Source organism: Equus przewalskii, chromosome 4 (genome assembly GCF_037783145.1).
Source record: "Equus przewalskii isolate Varuska chromosome 4, EquPr2, whole genome shotgun sequence".
NCBI lineage: Eukaryota > Metazoa > Chordata > Mammalia > Perissodactyla > Equidae > Equus > Equus przewalskii.
Genome location: NC_091834.1, coordinates 96991278 through 97004787, shown reverse-complemented (window position 1 = coordinate 97004787; position 13510 = coordinate 96991278). Strand labels below are relative to the sequence as shown.

General features: G+C 41.0%; 1 pseudogene; it reads right to left on the bottom strand.

The window, feature by feature from the left end:
• Positions 1 to 11763: 11763 nt before the first annotated feature.
• Positions 11764 to 13147, bottom strand: LOC103552539 (olfactory receptor 2A12-like; annotated as a pseudogene).
• Positions 13148 to 13510: the final 363 nt, after the last annotated feature.

Sequence of the window (13510 nt, the reverse complement as noted above, 5' to 3'; positions counted from 1 at the left end):
AGATTCAAGTTTTAAGGGTGTGGTTCATTGTGTGAATAATGTGGTGCCTACCTTGAATGAGCTTCTGACATCAAGTTTCAAAATCTTCTTAGAAAAACATTATGAAACTCTGTTTAAAAACCTAAAGATGCCCTGAAACATACAATCACAGATGATTATTGTTAATAATTTGTATGTATAGTAATGCCTTTTTACTGTAAATCTATTTTCATGTCTATTATGAATTAAAAAAGTATATCAAACAGTGTTCCCTGTTTACCTATTTATTTCATTTAGAAACATATTAGGAATAATTTTCCACGTCAAAATATTTCTCTGCAACATACTTTGAACAGCTTCATACTATTTCTTTTTTTTTTTTTTAAAGATTTTATTTTTCCTTTTTCTCCCCAAAGCCCCCCAGTACATAGTTGTATATTCTTCGTTGTGGGTCCTTCTAGTTGTGGCATGTGGGATGCTGCCTCAGTGTGGTTTGATGAGCAGTGCCATGTCCGCGCCCAGGATTCGAACCAACGAAACACTGGGCCGCCTGCAGCAGAGCGCGTGAACTTAATCACTCGGCCACGGGGCCAGCCCCAAGCTTCATACTATTTCTTTGAATACAAATATTTTAATTTACTTATTATGTTATTAGGTTTGTACAATATAATGCTTCAGTGATTAAATTTTATACTTATATATTCTTTCATGAATCCTCATAATAAATTCTGAGATTTGAAAGTGCCTGGTCAAATCGATCACACAATTTATGTCTCTATGTTTATGTACATTTCTATCTCTAATCATCTAAAAATCAAACAAGCATAAAACCCAGATGTATGAAGACTTATCTCTGTGAGGACCTCCCAGTGGGAATGAGTGTGTAACTTAGTCTCAACTCTATAAGCCCAAGTTCCCCTTTCCTACGAGGTTGTCCCACTTTTATGGCTGCTCCTCTCATGCCGCTTCCCAAAGGGGCCTTGAGCATCTTTTAGTGCTTTGGTGAAAGCCTGCTGAATATCAGCCTCTTTTGGTTCATTCTTATCTCAGCTTGATATTAGATACTGAGAAAGAAGAAAAATATTAAAGTGAAATTAATATGTCACAAATCTTAAGCACAACTAGACATATAATGTGTGGAGCTACTTGGTTTATGGCTGAAATCCTTTCTTATTCTTATTATCTTATTCCACCTCCTACCTGAGGTATCTTGCTTCTAATTCAAGGAGTTGACACAATGTAATGTGACATTTGTTGGTGTTTCTTCCTCCCCAGCTTCCATAAGCTTCCGTGAGAAAGAAACCATCCTGACACCACTACTCAGGAGTCCTCTCTAGACATTTCCTGCCTCTGTTATTAAGAACAAGAGATGCAGATTTCTCATGTAGTATCTAACCTAGGGTTTTCTTCTCAGTTCCAGTTTTTGGCCTGAGAGGAACTCCTGTTTCCTAGATGAATGACATTTGTAATTACTTGACTCTTCGCTATTCGAAAGGGGAAGGTTCTTACCTACATAGGAATTACAAGTTAAACAATATTTTAATCAATACCATATCACTTAAAAATGTTGCATAAATATAAAGCCATTTTATCACTCATGGCTCACAGTAAGGTCAATAGAGCAGACAATGCATTCCCAGGTAGTTATGAGTTAAATCTCTTAAGAGGATGGATATAATTTTTGGTCACACACTTTTTTAATGCTTATGAGTATGGGATGAATTCGGTAAACTAAAAAATGCTGAGAATTTGGATGTATCCCTCTAGAGGATATCAAGCTTAGATAATTGTAAATTCTCTGGCTGGTCCATATGGAGTTGCAAAATGCATACAGGTCATTCAAAAATACCAGCGTGGTTACAAACCGTGCTGCCACTACCTTCATTGTGTAATCCTGAAGGGGTGTTGCAGTGGAGTCACAGCCCTCCTCATCTGAACCATTTTATTGCAGGTTATAGCCAGTTCCTATAAATCAAAGGTGGCAGCCTACTTGACCTTCTCTTGGCCCATTAAGAGCCTAGTTGTCAGACAGCCTATAAAGAGGGTCTTTTCTACTCTTGGGAATTAGAGTAGATTCCTATGAGGAGGCTCTTCAGGCACCCAGTAAATGCACAGACTTGGTCAATAATCACAGTTAAAAGAATTACATCCTCACTATGAAGATCTGGGTAATCTTCAAGATAAAATCCAAGATAAAAAGAGGTTTATACAAAATGTCATTTATTTGACCTGAGATGACCTTTCACCAAAGAATAAGTGTTGTGGGTGAGAAATATATACTGTCTTTATATTCATAATAACTAGTACAGTTCTAGATGAAATAGGCACTCAGGGAATATTTGTTAAATGGATGACTGTTCAAAATATGTACGTACTAAGCATCTTCTCTTTGCCAGTTTCCATTGACTAACATGTGGTTTCTACTTCATTAGAAAACTTCACAGTTAGAGCTTGATCACTAGAAAACGAAACACAGATAAAATCATAGATTCTTTCATTTCCATAAATATGATTGAAATTGAGAGGGTTCTATGTAAATGCACATTAAGTTTATGACATTGATTTTTTGCTACAATTAAAGAACTGTCCTACATTATGTACAGTGGGAGACAGTAACATTGGTATTGCACAATTCTACTTAGACACAGTGGGACACAATAAGCAATTTCTGAAACACATTTAATCCCCAAACATAAAATATAATAATATTGTTGAAGGTAACTCAATCTATTATTAACCAATAGGAATATTTGTTTATTAACATTTTAGTCTACTTTTGTATCTGATTTAATAAATCTTTTTATTTTCATCTTCATTACCATTATTACCATTTTGCTGTTAAAAAACACCATAAAAATAAAATTGAAGATAGATTAAAACTGTTAGGCAGATACAGTACTGGAATAGAGAAGAATATTTCACAGTGGTGATGCCCAAAACTCCACCTTCCCAACAGAGTGAATAAAACAATAGTGGCTCTGATAACGAAAGGTTTGTATGGTCAGTGTGGACAACTCTCTTCCTGGGCCATCCTATAACCCAGAATGTTTCTTGATCTATGGAGCTTTATTCTATTTTTTCCAACTCTTGTCAGGAGTGTTGGCACTCAATCCATCTATTTTGTGAGAGGAAAGATATTTATATAAAATACTGTGATTTCAAGTCAGATAATCATCACCATAGGGTGATGACCTGGGATGGTTCCAAGAAGAAATTGCTATGTGGGAAACTTAGATCTTACACTGTTTCAGCAAAGAAAAGATCTACTGTAACTGTTACTAGAATTCTCTCCTCCATGGAGAGAGGTTTCTCTGGACATCAATATCTTCATTTAGGCTAGGTAATATATAAAGTCCTTCATTAATTTGGCTATTTCACAGCCTTGTTCAGAGATGATGCCTGGATATAAAGCCTCTCATTCTCTGAGCCCTTCTCACTGAGACAGTTGTGCTAGCTCTGACCACCACACCCAATTACACTGGCAGGTGATGGTGAGAGATGCTGAGGGAGTTCAAGTACGTCCTGTCCACAGCACAGTAGACAGGGGTTCTCTAAGGTGGGGGTGGGAGACATCTAGGAGCCTATTAAATCTACCTTCAGTGCACAGTGAATCAGGAGGGAAGATCACCCAGGAATGTCATTCTTGTTCACGTAGCCATGGTGGTTTCTGCTGCTGTGCTGACCTCTACCAGCTACCCATACCGATAACCACCTCACAGCACAACTGAGTCTCTTCTGCATCAGGAGGCACTAGCACGGGAATTTCTCATAAAAATCTACTTTGACATAGAAAAACTCCAAAGAGGTGAGAAATGTACCTCTAAAATGGTTGTAGTATCCTGCTCCCTTAGCAGCTTTCAGGATTAAATGCCTGATTCGGGCAGATTTGCTGGACTTGCTGAAGGTTCTTCCAAGAATCCAGGAGCATAGGTTTTATTTTAGCATCAGATGGATTAAAAATATTCCTGTGTTTCTATAGAGAATTCAAATTTGCAGAAGGATCATAAGATGTCATATCTATTTATTCCTCCCCAAGGGGGATAAAGATGCCTACATTCTCTCTCTGGAGGAGAGCTGAGATTGTGTCTATTGTCCTTGGAGGAAAAGGCCTAGGGAACAGGCAGGGCAGATAATGGCATCACCCAGTTTCTACACAAACTTTCAAACATCTCAAGGGTTATAATCCTGAGACAGATATCACAAACTACAGTACCCAAACTCTTAAAATTACTACAATTTTATGAATTCATGCTTCTACAGTCCCCATGAAGGTACATGAGAGGCTGGGACTTTTAGATGGTTGAGAGGTGGGTTCCCATGGAGCCTGTTCTGGCAACCCTGAGAGGGAACAGATCCCCCAAGGCAAGATGCATCTCTGTCTGCAGTAGGGGTTGATAGACACAAAAGAGGAAGGATGATGATATCCATAAGCGACAATTATTGAGCCCTTCTTATATTTCAGAAAATGTGCCAAATGCTTTCCATTGACTACATAGTTAAATATGGTCATTATCTCCACTTTACAGATGTGTAAAGATTAAATATACTAAGTTATCCATTCTTTGTGTGGTCCAGGGACCACTGGGAATCTCAAAGAACCTTTCAAAAGGTCCATGGGATCAAAACTATTTTCATAAAAATATTTAGATACTTGTACAGAGTTCATTGACTGCCCCCGCCTTCCAAGGACGCTGGGCCTGGGCCCCACACAAAAGAATGTGTTTGGGCTTGGGGCCAAAGATGGTCACTTCGGCCTTGACTCTAAGGCACAAGTTACAGAAAAATATGTCCTGCGTCATGTTCCTTGTCTGGGCTGGCCACCCCAACGGGCACCTGACAGGACTTTGGAAACATCCCATCCATGGGAACAAGAAGAAATAACTCAAAATATCCAAACGTCTAAAACCCTGAGTCAGAACCCAGAGAAACCTTGGAATAAAAGGGAGTCACAGGCATAGAACAATTGGGAGTCTCGCTGAGGAAAGGATGCTTTGGCTCAGACCCGGACAATGGCACTCCCACCCGCCGTACAAACTATTGGGGTTTCCCTGGTTGATTGCGGTGTGGATATTGTAAGTACCGATTCACTGCTCCCCTTTATCCCTGCTCCTTGTTCTGTTTCCCTTTATCAATAAACTTTGATTCCTTAAACAATCAAGTAGCCTTGGTAGTACCTGTCATTCCTTGCCCTTTGCAGCTGTGGGCAACAATGCTTTTTCCCTTTTTCCCTCTCACTCTTTCATGAGTGCACAGTGGAGTTTTCCAGAGGCAACATGACATGTGATACTGCAAGACACAGAATGCAGAAGAAGATATAAGATCCACCTGTCTTTTTAAGTCAAACATTTAAAAATTTTTCAAAAATATAAAACATAGCTACTCTTGTCACCTTTTTTTGTTTTATAAAAGAGTTATTTTTCATAAAAATACATTGTTTATATTAAAATATAATGGAAATATTTCTAAATGAATTAAAAGTAAATATTTAATATTCCCAGTTTAATTTCTAATATGATACATATCAACAAATATAACCACATATATAAAATGTGTTTGTGTCCTCAGTCATTCTTAAGAGTTCAAAGGTGTCTTGAGACCAAAGTTAGAGTACCATTGCATAAATCATGGATTACCAACATAGTAAGGGCCAGAGCTAGGAGCACAAATTTTATCTGATATCAAATGTGTTTCCATTTTCTATTGCTGCTGCAATAAATTGACACAAACCTATTGGATTAAAACAGCTCACATCTACTCCCTCACAGCATCCTTGGTCAGAAGTCCTGGTACAGGTCAGCTGGCTTCTCTGCACAGGTCTCACAGGCTGAAAACAAGGTCTTGGCAGGGTCTTCATCCTCCTCTGAGGTCCTTGCACGCGACCCCTCCACCTTCAAATCAGCAGGTGTGTTGAGTCCTTCCCACTTTAAAGCTCCCTGGCTTCCTCCTTGGCTACTAGATGGAGAAAATCCCTGCTTTCAGGAGGCTCACCTGATCATGTTAGGCCCTCAAGATAACCTCCACATTTTAAGATCAACTGATTCGCCAAATCCCTTCACAGTGGTACCTGGATTAGTGCTTGATTAAATAACGAGGGGACAGGGATCTTAGCAGGCAACTTCAGAATTCTGCCCACCCCACAGGGTCTTTTTTCTTAACTGCTCAGTTGTGTTTTCACTTTTACATTCTGTATTTTTCCCCAGAAAGATGCCATCCTGTCACTGCTATGTTTATCAGCTGTATATGCCTCCAGAACTCCCGCCCAAAATAATCAAAATAATTCTGAATCCTAACTCAGAAGGGGACAATTTCCATTTCTGCGTGTTACTCTAAGTGATAGAATTGGTGCATTTTAAAGTTTCTCTTAATTTCCAATTGATATGAAATTAACTGAGTGACCCTTTCTTGCCCAGTCCACCCACCTGTCCCTTGCCCTAGGGTCTATTAAAGCAAAATTATCTCGGACTGGGTGGGACAGAGATCCCAGGTGAGACCAGCCCATTAGCATGGGTTCTTGACCTTGTGCAGGAGAGAATTCAAGAGTGGGTCAGGAGAGATTGTACAAGTTTATTGAGAGACAAAAGCTAGGCTGATTAGAGAAAAAGTAGGCTAATCTACTAGGCTGATTGGGTGGAAACTGACTGATCAGTACGAGGTGGGGTCTGGGGTGCTGATTTATAGTGGTTGAAGTGGGCAGCTGGGGATTGGTTCGACTCTGGGCCAGGCCGTCATCTTTTGCAGGCCGGGTGCCAAGCTCGTGATCAGGCCACTGGTTGGCTACCTGGAGTGGTCAGGCATCTGTGTGATGTTTGAAAGCTTGAGAGATAGCTTTCAGTTCTGCCTCTCCTTTGTCTGATGTCCAATACATTTGATCATCAGTATCAGTGTGGTCACATGACTTATTAACATACTTGAATCTTAACAACAATGGCAGTGTAACAGCATATCACAGTATGGTCATAGTGATACCGGCTCAACACAAGGTTGACATAAGGGAAGCCATATTGTAGAAAAGAAACCATATTGTAACTTTCAATGACCTCTGACTAAATAGACCAGGCATGCTCTGTAGATTTTGTGGAGCCTCCCAGTTGATTTAAGATAATAACTTTGCTCTTTTGAGTTCCTTAAGAATGTGATGACCTCCGGGCAGAGAACCTATGCTGATAGCCATCATCAATGACAACTGAAAGATCAGGGTGTAGGGTGTTGCTCCATTCTCTGATGCATATCCAGTAAACAAAGGACTATCAGGAACTGGGACCAGATGTCTGCCCCACGAAGAGACCAGCCACCTCCCCTACCTGGAGACCAGCCTTTATATAACTGGCTTGTAGTCTTTGTTTTGTAAGATGGTTCTTTTGGACATGAGTCAGCCTTCTTCCTTCTTGCTGGCAAGCTGTAATAAAGTCCTTTCTCTCCTACCACCTTGCCTCCTGACTATTGGCATGTCTTGTGGTGAGCAGATAACCCCCTCCTCCCCCTTGGGCAGTAACAATTGTACAATTCAATTTTATTAAGAACAAGTCAGTAAGAATTACAGAGGCATTTGATAAGCCTTTCAAACAGATTTGGCCCTTGTCCATTACCAGACTACTATTATTAACAGGTGTCATTACAATTAGCCATGATTCACTTCTTTCTGGGTTCCAAGTCAGTTGGGGACAAGGCAAGCTACCCTATCTCAGTTCAAAGGTTTATACTGAAACTAGTTTGTACTGTGTGTTGTTATGTAGTGGGGCCCACTTCTGTCTCACCTCCCCTGTGGTGAGGATATGGTGTTATTCAGAATAGTTCCTTTCCCTCCTAACTGTACTACGAATTTTGTTTTCTTCTGATCTAGTCTTGGGAGAGTCATAGTGCATCAATGAAAATTAGAAGTGCCCCAGAGAACTTGAATAAGTCCCAAGGTCTATAAGATCCCCACAAGAACGCCCCTTGGGCATCAGAAGCAAGAACGGAGGGCTATTGCCCCCTGGTTAATTTAGCTTCCATCTGTATCAAAACAGACATCAGCTTCTGAGCACATCGTGTAGCAAGCCCTTGCTCAGTAACACTCCTTTAATTATACTTCCCTTTAGTTCACAGAGCATATTTATAATTGCTACTTTGAGGTCTTGGTCTATTAATCCAACATCTGATCACTCTCACAGGCAGTTTCTGTTCCATGCTGTTTGATACAGTGTGGGTCATGCTTTCCTGTTTCTTTACATGTCTCTTAATTCTATTGTTGTAAACTAGATATTTTAGATAAAATGCTGTATATTGGTAACCCTCACATTTGTTCTGGGGCTTTTTATTGTAATTTGCTTGGTTATTTATTTATTGATTTGCTGGATTATTTTAGTGAAGTCTATTCTCCCATCCACCAGTACATCAGTGTTGGGTGTTAACATCAGAGGATGTTGCTTTTTAGGGAGTGACACCTTGGGTATGCCTATAGTCACCCTGGGATGAGAGTGGTTGTGACAAGGCTCTTTTTGCCTGTTTCACTGACCACACTCAGCCATTAAACTCCTTTATTGTGGGCTGATTGGTCTCTTGTTCTCAACAATGTTCTAGGGCATAAATTTCTCCAGACAAAAATCCAATCAAATTTGGGCTCCAGTGAAGGGACCCATCAGAGGTCAGTATTGGAGCTTCCTTCTGACCTCTGGAGGACCCTTCTCAGCAATTTCTTTCTCCAGTTGGCTCCTGAAAACTTGTCAGCCTACAGATTAGCTTATATCTCCAATGGATCTAACCATCTCTTCCCACCTGCCTTTCAACAAAACCTCCACTGTTTTGAGAGCACCCTTAGGCTTGAATTCCTCCACACTCTTGCAAATGGAGTCAACTTCTTTGGGAGAGATTACTAGCTGTTTGATGACTGGCCTGCTTTTACCTCCAGGCAAAATCTCTGAGTCATGATTAGGTGACTAAGTGTGGGGACAGTAGCATATCTCTGTTTGAAATCTCCATTGTAGGAGCTGTGCTCTCAGTGGAGAGTAGCTGGGGTGGGGGCAACAAGGCCCCAGTATTTCAGCAGTGCTGTACCCAAAGAAGAGTCTCTGTCCCATGAGTGGCAGTTGGGTAGAAGAAGGGATCCTCCACTTCCCGCCTTGTTGACCCAGAACTTAGTCTCAGTAGCAATTATCTCAGTGGCAGGAGAAGAAATGCTGAGGTTTTTCAGGCTGGATGAGAAACGCTGGTGTCCTGCCCCTCCTGGGAGATGGTCCTCTGATGGGGAGTTAGGGAGAGGGGAACACTGTGGTCTTGGCTGCATGTGTCTGCAGTGGAGTTTCCTTCTCCATGAGGTGGGGAGGGGGAGGGAGGCAGCTGATCTAGGTTCAGATATCAGACTCTTGCTCTTCATACTGAATTTTCATAGATTTTCTTGAATAAATATTTCTTTATTTGCTGTATGCCCTTAGGGCCATTTCCAGAGACTTTAACTGTTTGTTTAAAAATAACTTTCACCAGTTTCCCCGGGGAACATGTCCACAAGAGTTAGTCACACTGTCATACCAGAAGTAGAATTTCCTATTAATGTATTCTTTCTGCATAATTTATTGTGAGTGTAGGGGAGGAAGACAAATCCTCTACCCTCTGGGTCCTTCTGGCTGGGCTACAAATTAAATTGACATGAGACAGAATAACAGGAGAAAACCAAACAAAGTTTTATAACATGTCTACATGGGAGTCACTCAGGAGAAGTGAGCAACTCACCAAAATGGCAGAGACTCTCATCTTAAATACCACCTTCAGCTAAAGACAAAGGAGGGTGTTTGGGGTAGTGGTTTGGGACTTCAAAGGGGAGGCAGGCAATTTACGTGGAAATGGAAAAGCAAATGTTTGGTATACAGAACTTTGATAAGGATGGGCTTAGCAAGGACCCTCACAATCTACTATTACCCAGCGGAAAGTTATCTATAGTGATTCCTGTCCTAAGGACAGGCTTCTTATCTTAAATTGCTTTAGGCAGTTAGGGGGAAGGTCAAAGTTTCTTTCGGAGTCTTTTGTTCTATCAAGGCAGAGAGACACATTTTGGGGTGGCCAATTTTGATTCCCCACATGAGATAAGGTTACCAATGTCAAAATATTAATTTTCATCATTTGCTTCTATTCATCTGTCTTCTTCACCAATTCTTCATTTATCCTACCCAAGCTGTTGCATGCCACACTTGAGGGAGTGGGGATTTTTGAATACCGTGGCTAAGGACTGGAACGTTCATCTGCAACTGCCTGTGTGATGTAAATTTTGGTACCTCTCGTTACATGCAATTGTGGTCCTAGTAGCCATTTCACAGCCACCCTCTATGACAGGTTTGGGACCACTTATCATCATGACCATCATGTGTCTTTAAAACGCATGGGCTTTGTTGCACCTTCAAGATGCTGTCAGTACGGCCTGCAGTCTCCATGCCTCCTGTCCTGCGTGGTGGGGATGTCTCAGGCATCTTCTCTCAGCACCTGCACTGAAAAGCTGCATTAGGGTTTTAATCTTCAATAATTATAATTTGGTGACAGAAAAAGATTTTCTCAACTTTATTCTGACAATTGGAAGCAGTATATTTTAAAGATTTGACATGGGATTTAAAGATATTACCTAGTTTGTCAGAGTTTGAAAATCCCATTGACATGAAAAAATCATATTTTATTTTATTTATTTAAATAAATTCTTATTTATTTTTGTTTTATTTTGCTTCTAGAGATCAGGGATTCATCATTTGGTGACCTTGAAGTTTACAATTGTAACCTGTTCTTTCTTTTCCATTTACTTCATCATATTTCTTTTTTAATACATGTTTTCAGTAAGACAGCTGGAAGCCAGGAATGTTCACATCTTTTTGTAAGAAGGTGGCAAAAAGATATTTCAAATCAAGGTGTAGAGCAATTTGTCCGTGGAATATTTTAATATCAGAGAATGGGTAAAAACTGAGAGGAAATTCATGTGCAGCTGTACGAAGATGGGACACGGGCATGGTGATTTTCAAATTGTCTGAGGAGAACCAAGAAAAGAAGAAGAAAACAGTAACACCTACTGCTATACAGCATTTTATACTTCAAAGGAGAGGAGAGGCCAGAGAGATTTAAAGGAGATTATTGAAAGTAAGATGACTTGGGCTCCAAATATCAGAGTAATTCTCAGCTTTAGGATTCTCCTGCATTGTCAGTCTACACAATTCCCTTTCTTTATGTGGTAACAATTTACCTGTTATAAGAACTCCAACTTTTCTTATCCATCCTCTTTGTTAGGTGTTTCCTGCAGAAATGCCAATAAAGGCAGTGGTCTAAACCTCCCCTCGCTCCTGTCTTCTGCTCTGACCACCCTGGTGTCTTGCCCATGTGGCCCTGCATGCTGTGCCCTACCTCCTGTCTCCAGGACCTGGGAGTATAATCAAATGTTTTGTCCTGAGCTTCTCCTTTGTCTCTTCTTGTGGCCAAACCTGACTGACCATTACATTTAAAAAAACACAAAACACTTGGTCTGTAACTTGCATTTTTTGTTTCTTAATAGTGACTTTGATGAGTAGAATGAGTAATTTTTAAAAGGCCCAATACTTACTAATTTTTCCAATTTTATGTCTTGTGCATTTTGGATCATCTCTAAGAAGCTTTGCCTACCCAAGGTCATGAAGATATTCATCTATTTTATTTTCTAAAGTGTACATATTTTTGGGTTATATGTTTAGGTCTATAATATTCTTTTTTACTGTGGCATTTATTAGAGCACAAGGCAAAAATGCAACCTACCAAATTCACAGGGCGCCAAGCCCCCGCCCCCGTGATGATCTCCGCTGTCTCTCACACTGGCCTCTCCTTGCACAGTGCTCTCCTCAGGGTCCCTTGACCTCTGTGTTCTTCAGGCTGTAGATCAGCGGGTTCAGCATAGGGTTGAAGAGACTGTAAAACAGAAAAAGGATCTTCTGCTGCTCCTCAGGATGGCGGGATTTGGGGGCCATGTACATGACAATGGCGCTGCCAAAGAAGAGCCCAACCACACAGAGGTGGGAGGAGCAAGTGGAGAAGGCCTTTCTGCGGCCCTCCCTTGACTGCATCCTGAGGATGGCAAACAGCATGTGCATTTAGGACACCAGCACCAAGCAGAGGGGCCCAACCAAGATAAAAACACAGGATGCAAAGATGACAACTTGGTTGAGCCTGGTGTCAGTGAAGTAGGGTACTCAAGGGGTACTGTAGGTATTAAGCCAATTTTCTGTTTTTCCTGTTTAACTTGAAGGGTGACTCAGGGGTCTTGAGGAGTTGTGAGCTTGTTTTCCAGAGGGTTTGTGAGCTAGTTTTGCAGAAGAAAGAGAATGCCTTTGGGGAGGCTACGGTTACAGAATTGCTGGCCCTCAGCAGCCATTGGAGCCCAGAAGTCATATTGCGCAGGGGCTTATCTGGAGTGACCCCCTTGTTTCCCCGAAGCTCCTCCTGCCAATCCCCTTCATTCTATAACCGTCCCCCACTCCGCTTTCTGTTCTTGGAGGGGTGGATTTGAGTGAACCCAGGCTCCCACCTACTCATTTTGGCCAATTCGAATCAATCTTTCTCCATCTCCAGGCACCAATGTCTCAGTGCTTGGCTTACTGTGCGTGAGGCACATGAACTTGAGACTAAGAGGTTCAGTATCATCAGCACAGGCCAATTTGAGGACAGACAGGATTTGACAGAAGAAGTGGTTGATTTTGTGGCATCACAGACGTTCAGTCGCAAGATGAGAAGTAAATGGACCAAGGTCAGGAGGAAGATAAACACCCAGGAAGTGACGACCAGAACTGTGCACACTCTCCAGCTCATGATGACAGTGTAGTGTAGGGAGTGGCGGATCGCCATGAACTGGTCATAGCTCATCATCACTAAAATCAGGCACTCTGTAACTGCAAAAGCCAGACGTGAAAATGTCTGCACAATGCAAGAAACAAAGGAGATGGTCCTTTTCTGACTGACAGGATCTTGGGGACATTGTTGGAAGCATAGGACATGTCAACTATGTCCAACTGGGAGTGGAAGAATTACATGGGGGTGTGAAGTCTAGAGTTTAAGCAGATAAGCCCCAGGATGACCCTGTAGCCCAGAAAGGTGAGGGTATAGAAGAGAAAAATCCAAAGAGGACCAACTCCAGGGCTGGGTCCACCTGGAATCCCAGCTGGGTGACATATGTGATCCATGTCCGGTCACCTGCCATGCTTCTGTAGCAATGACAAACAAGTCCATGTCCCCGACAGCAAGGTCAGAGCTGTAGGGCAATCAACACACAGAATATTTACTAAATGTTATAGAGTGAGCTGTTAGAAATGTATTACTTTGGATGGGTTTGCTATAATTTATTTTTAGATATGTTGTAAAGTCTAACTCAATGTGATCACATAAATCAGAAAAAAATTTGCCTGTATCAATGAAATAATGGAATATTATATATATATAAAATTTGTTATAGATAATAAAATGTGATATAAGATAACGTAATAGGTTACATTAGCATCTTGTGGTACCTCTGTCCATCTCCAGTGTTTGTAGTTTTATTGTGAGAGTTTTATTTATTGTTTAT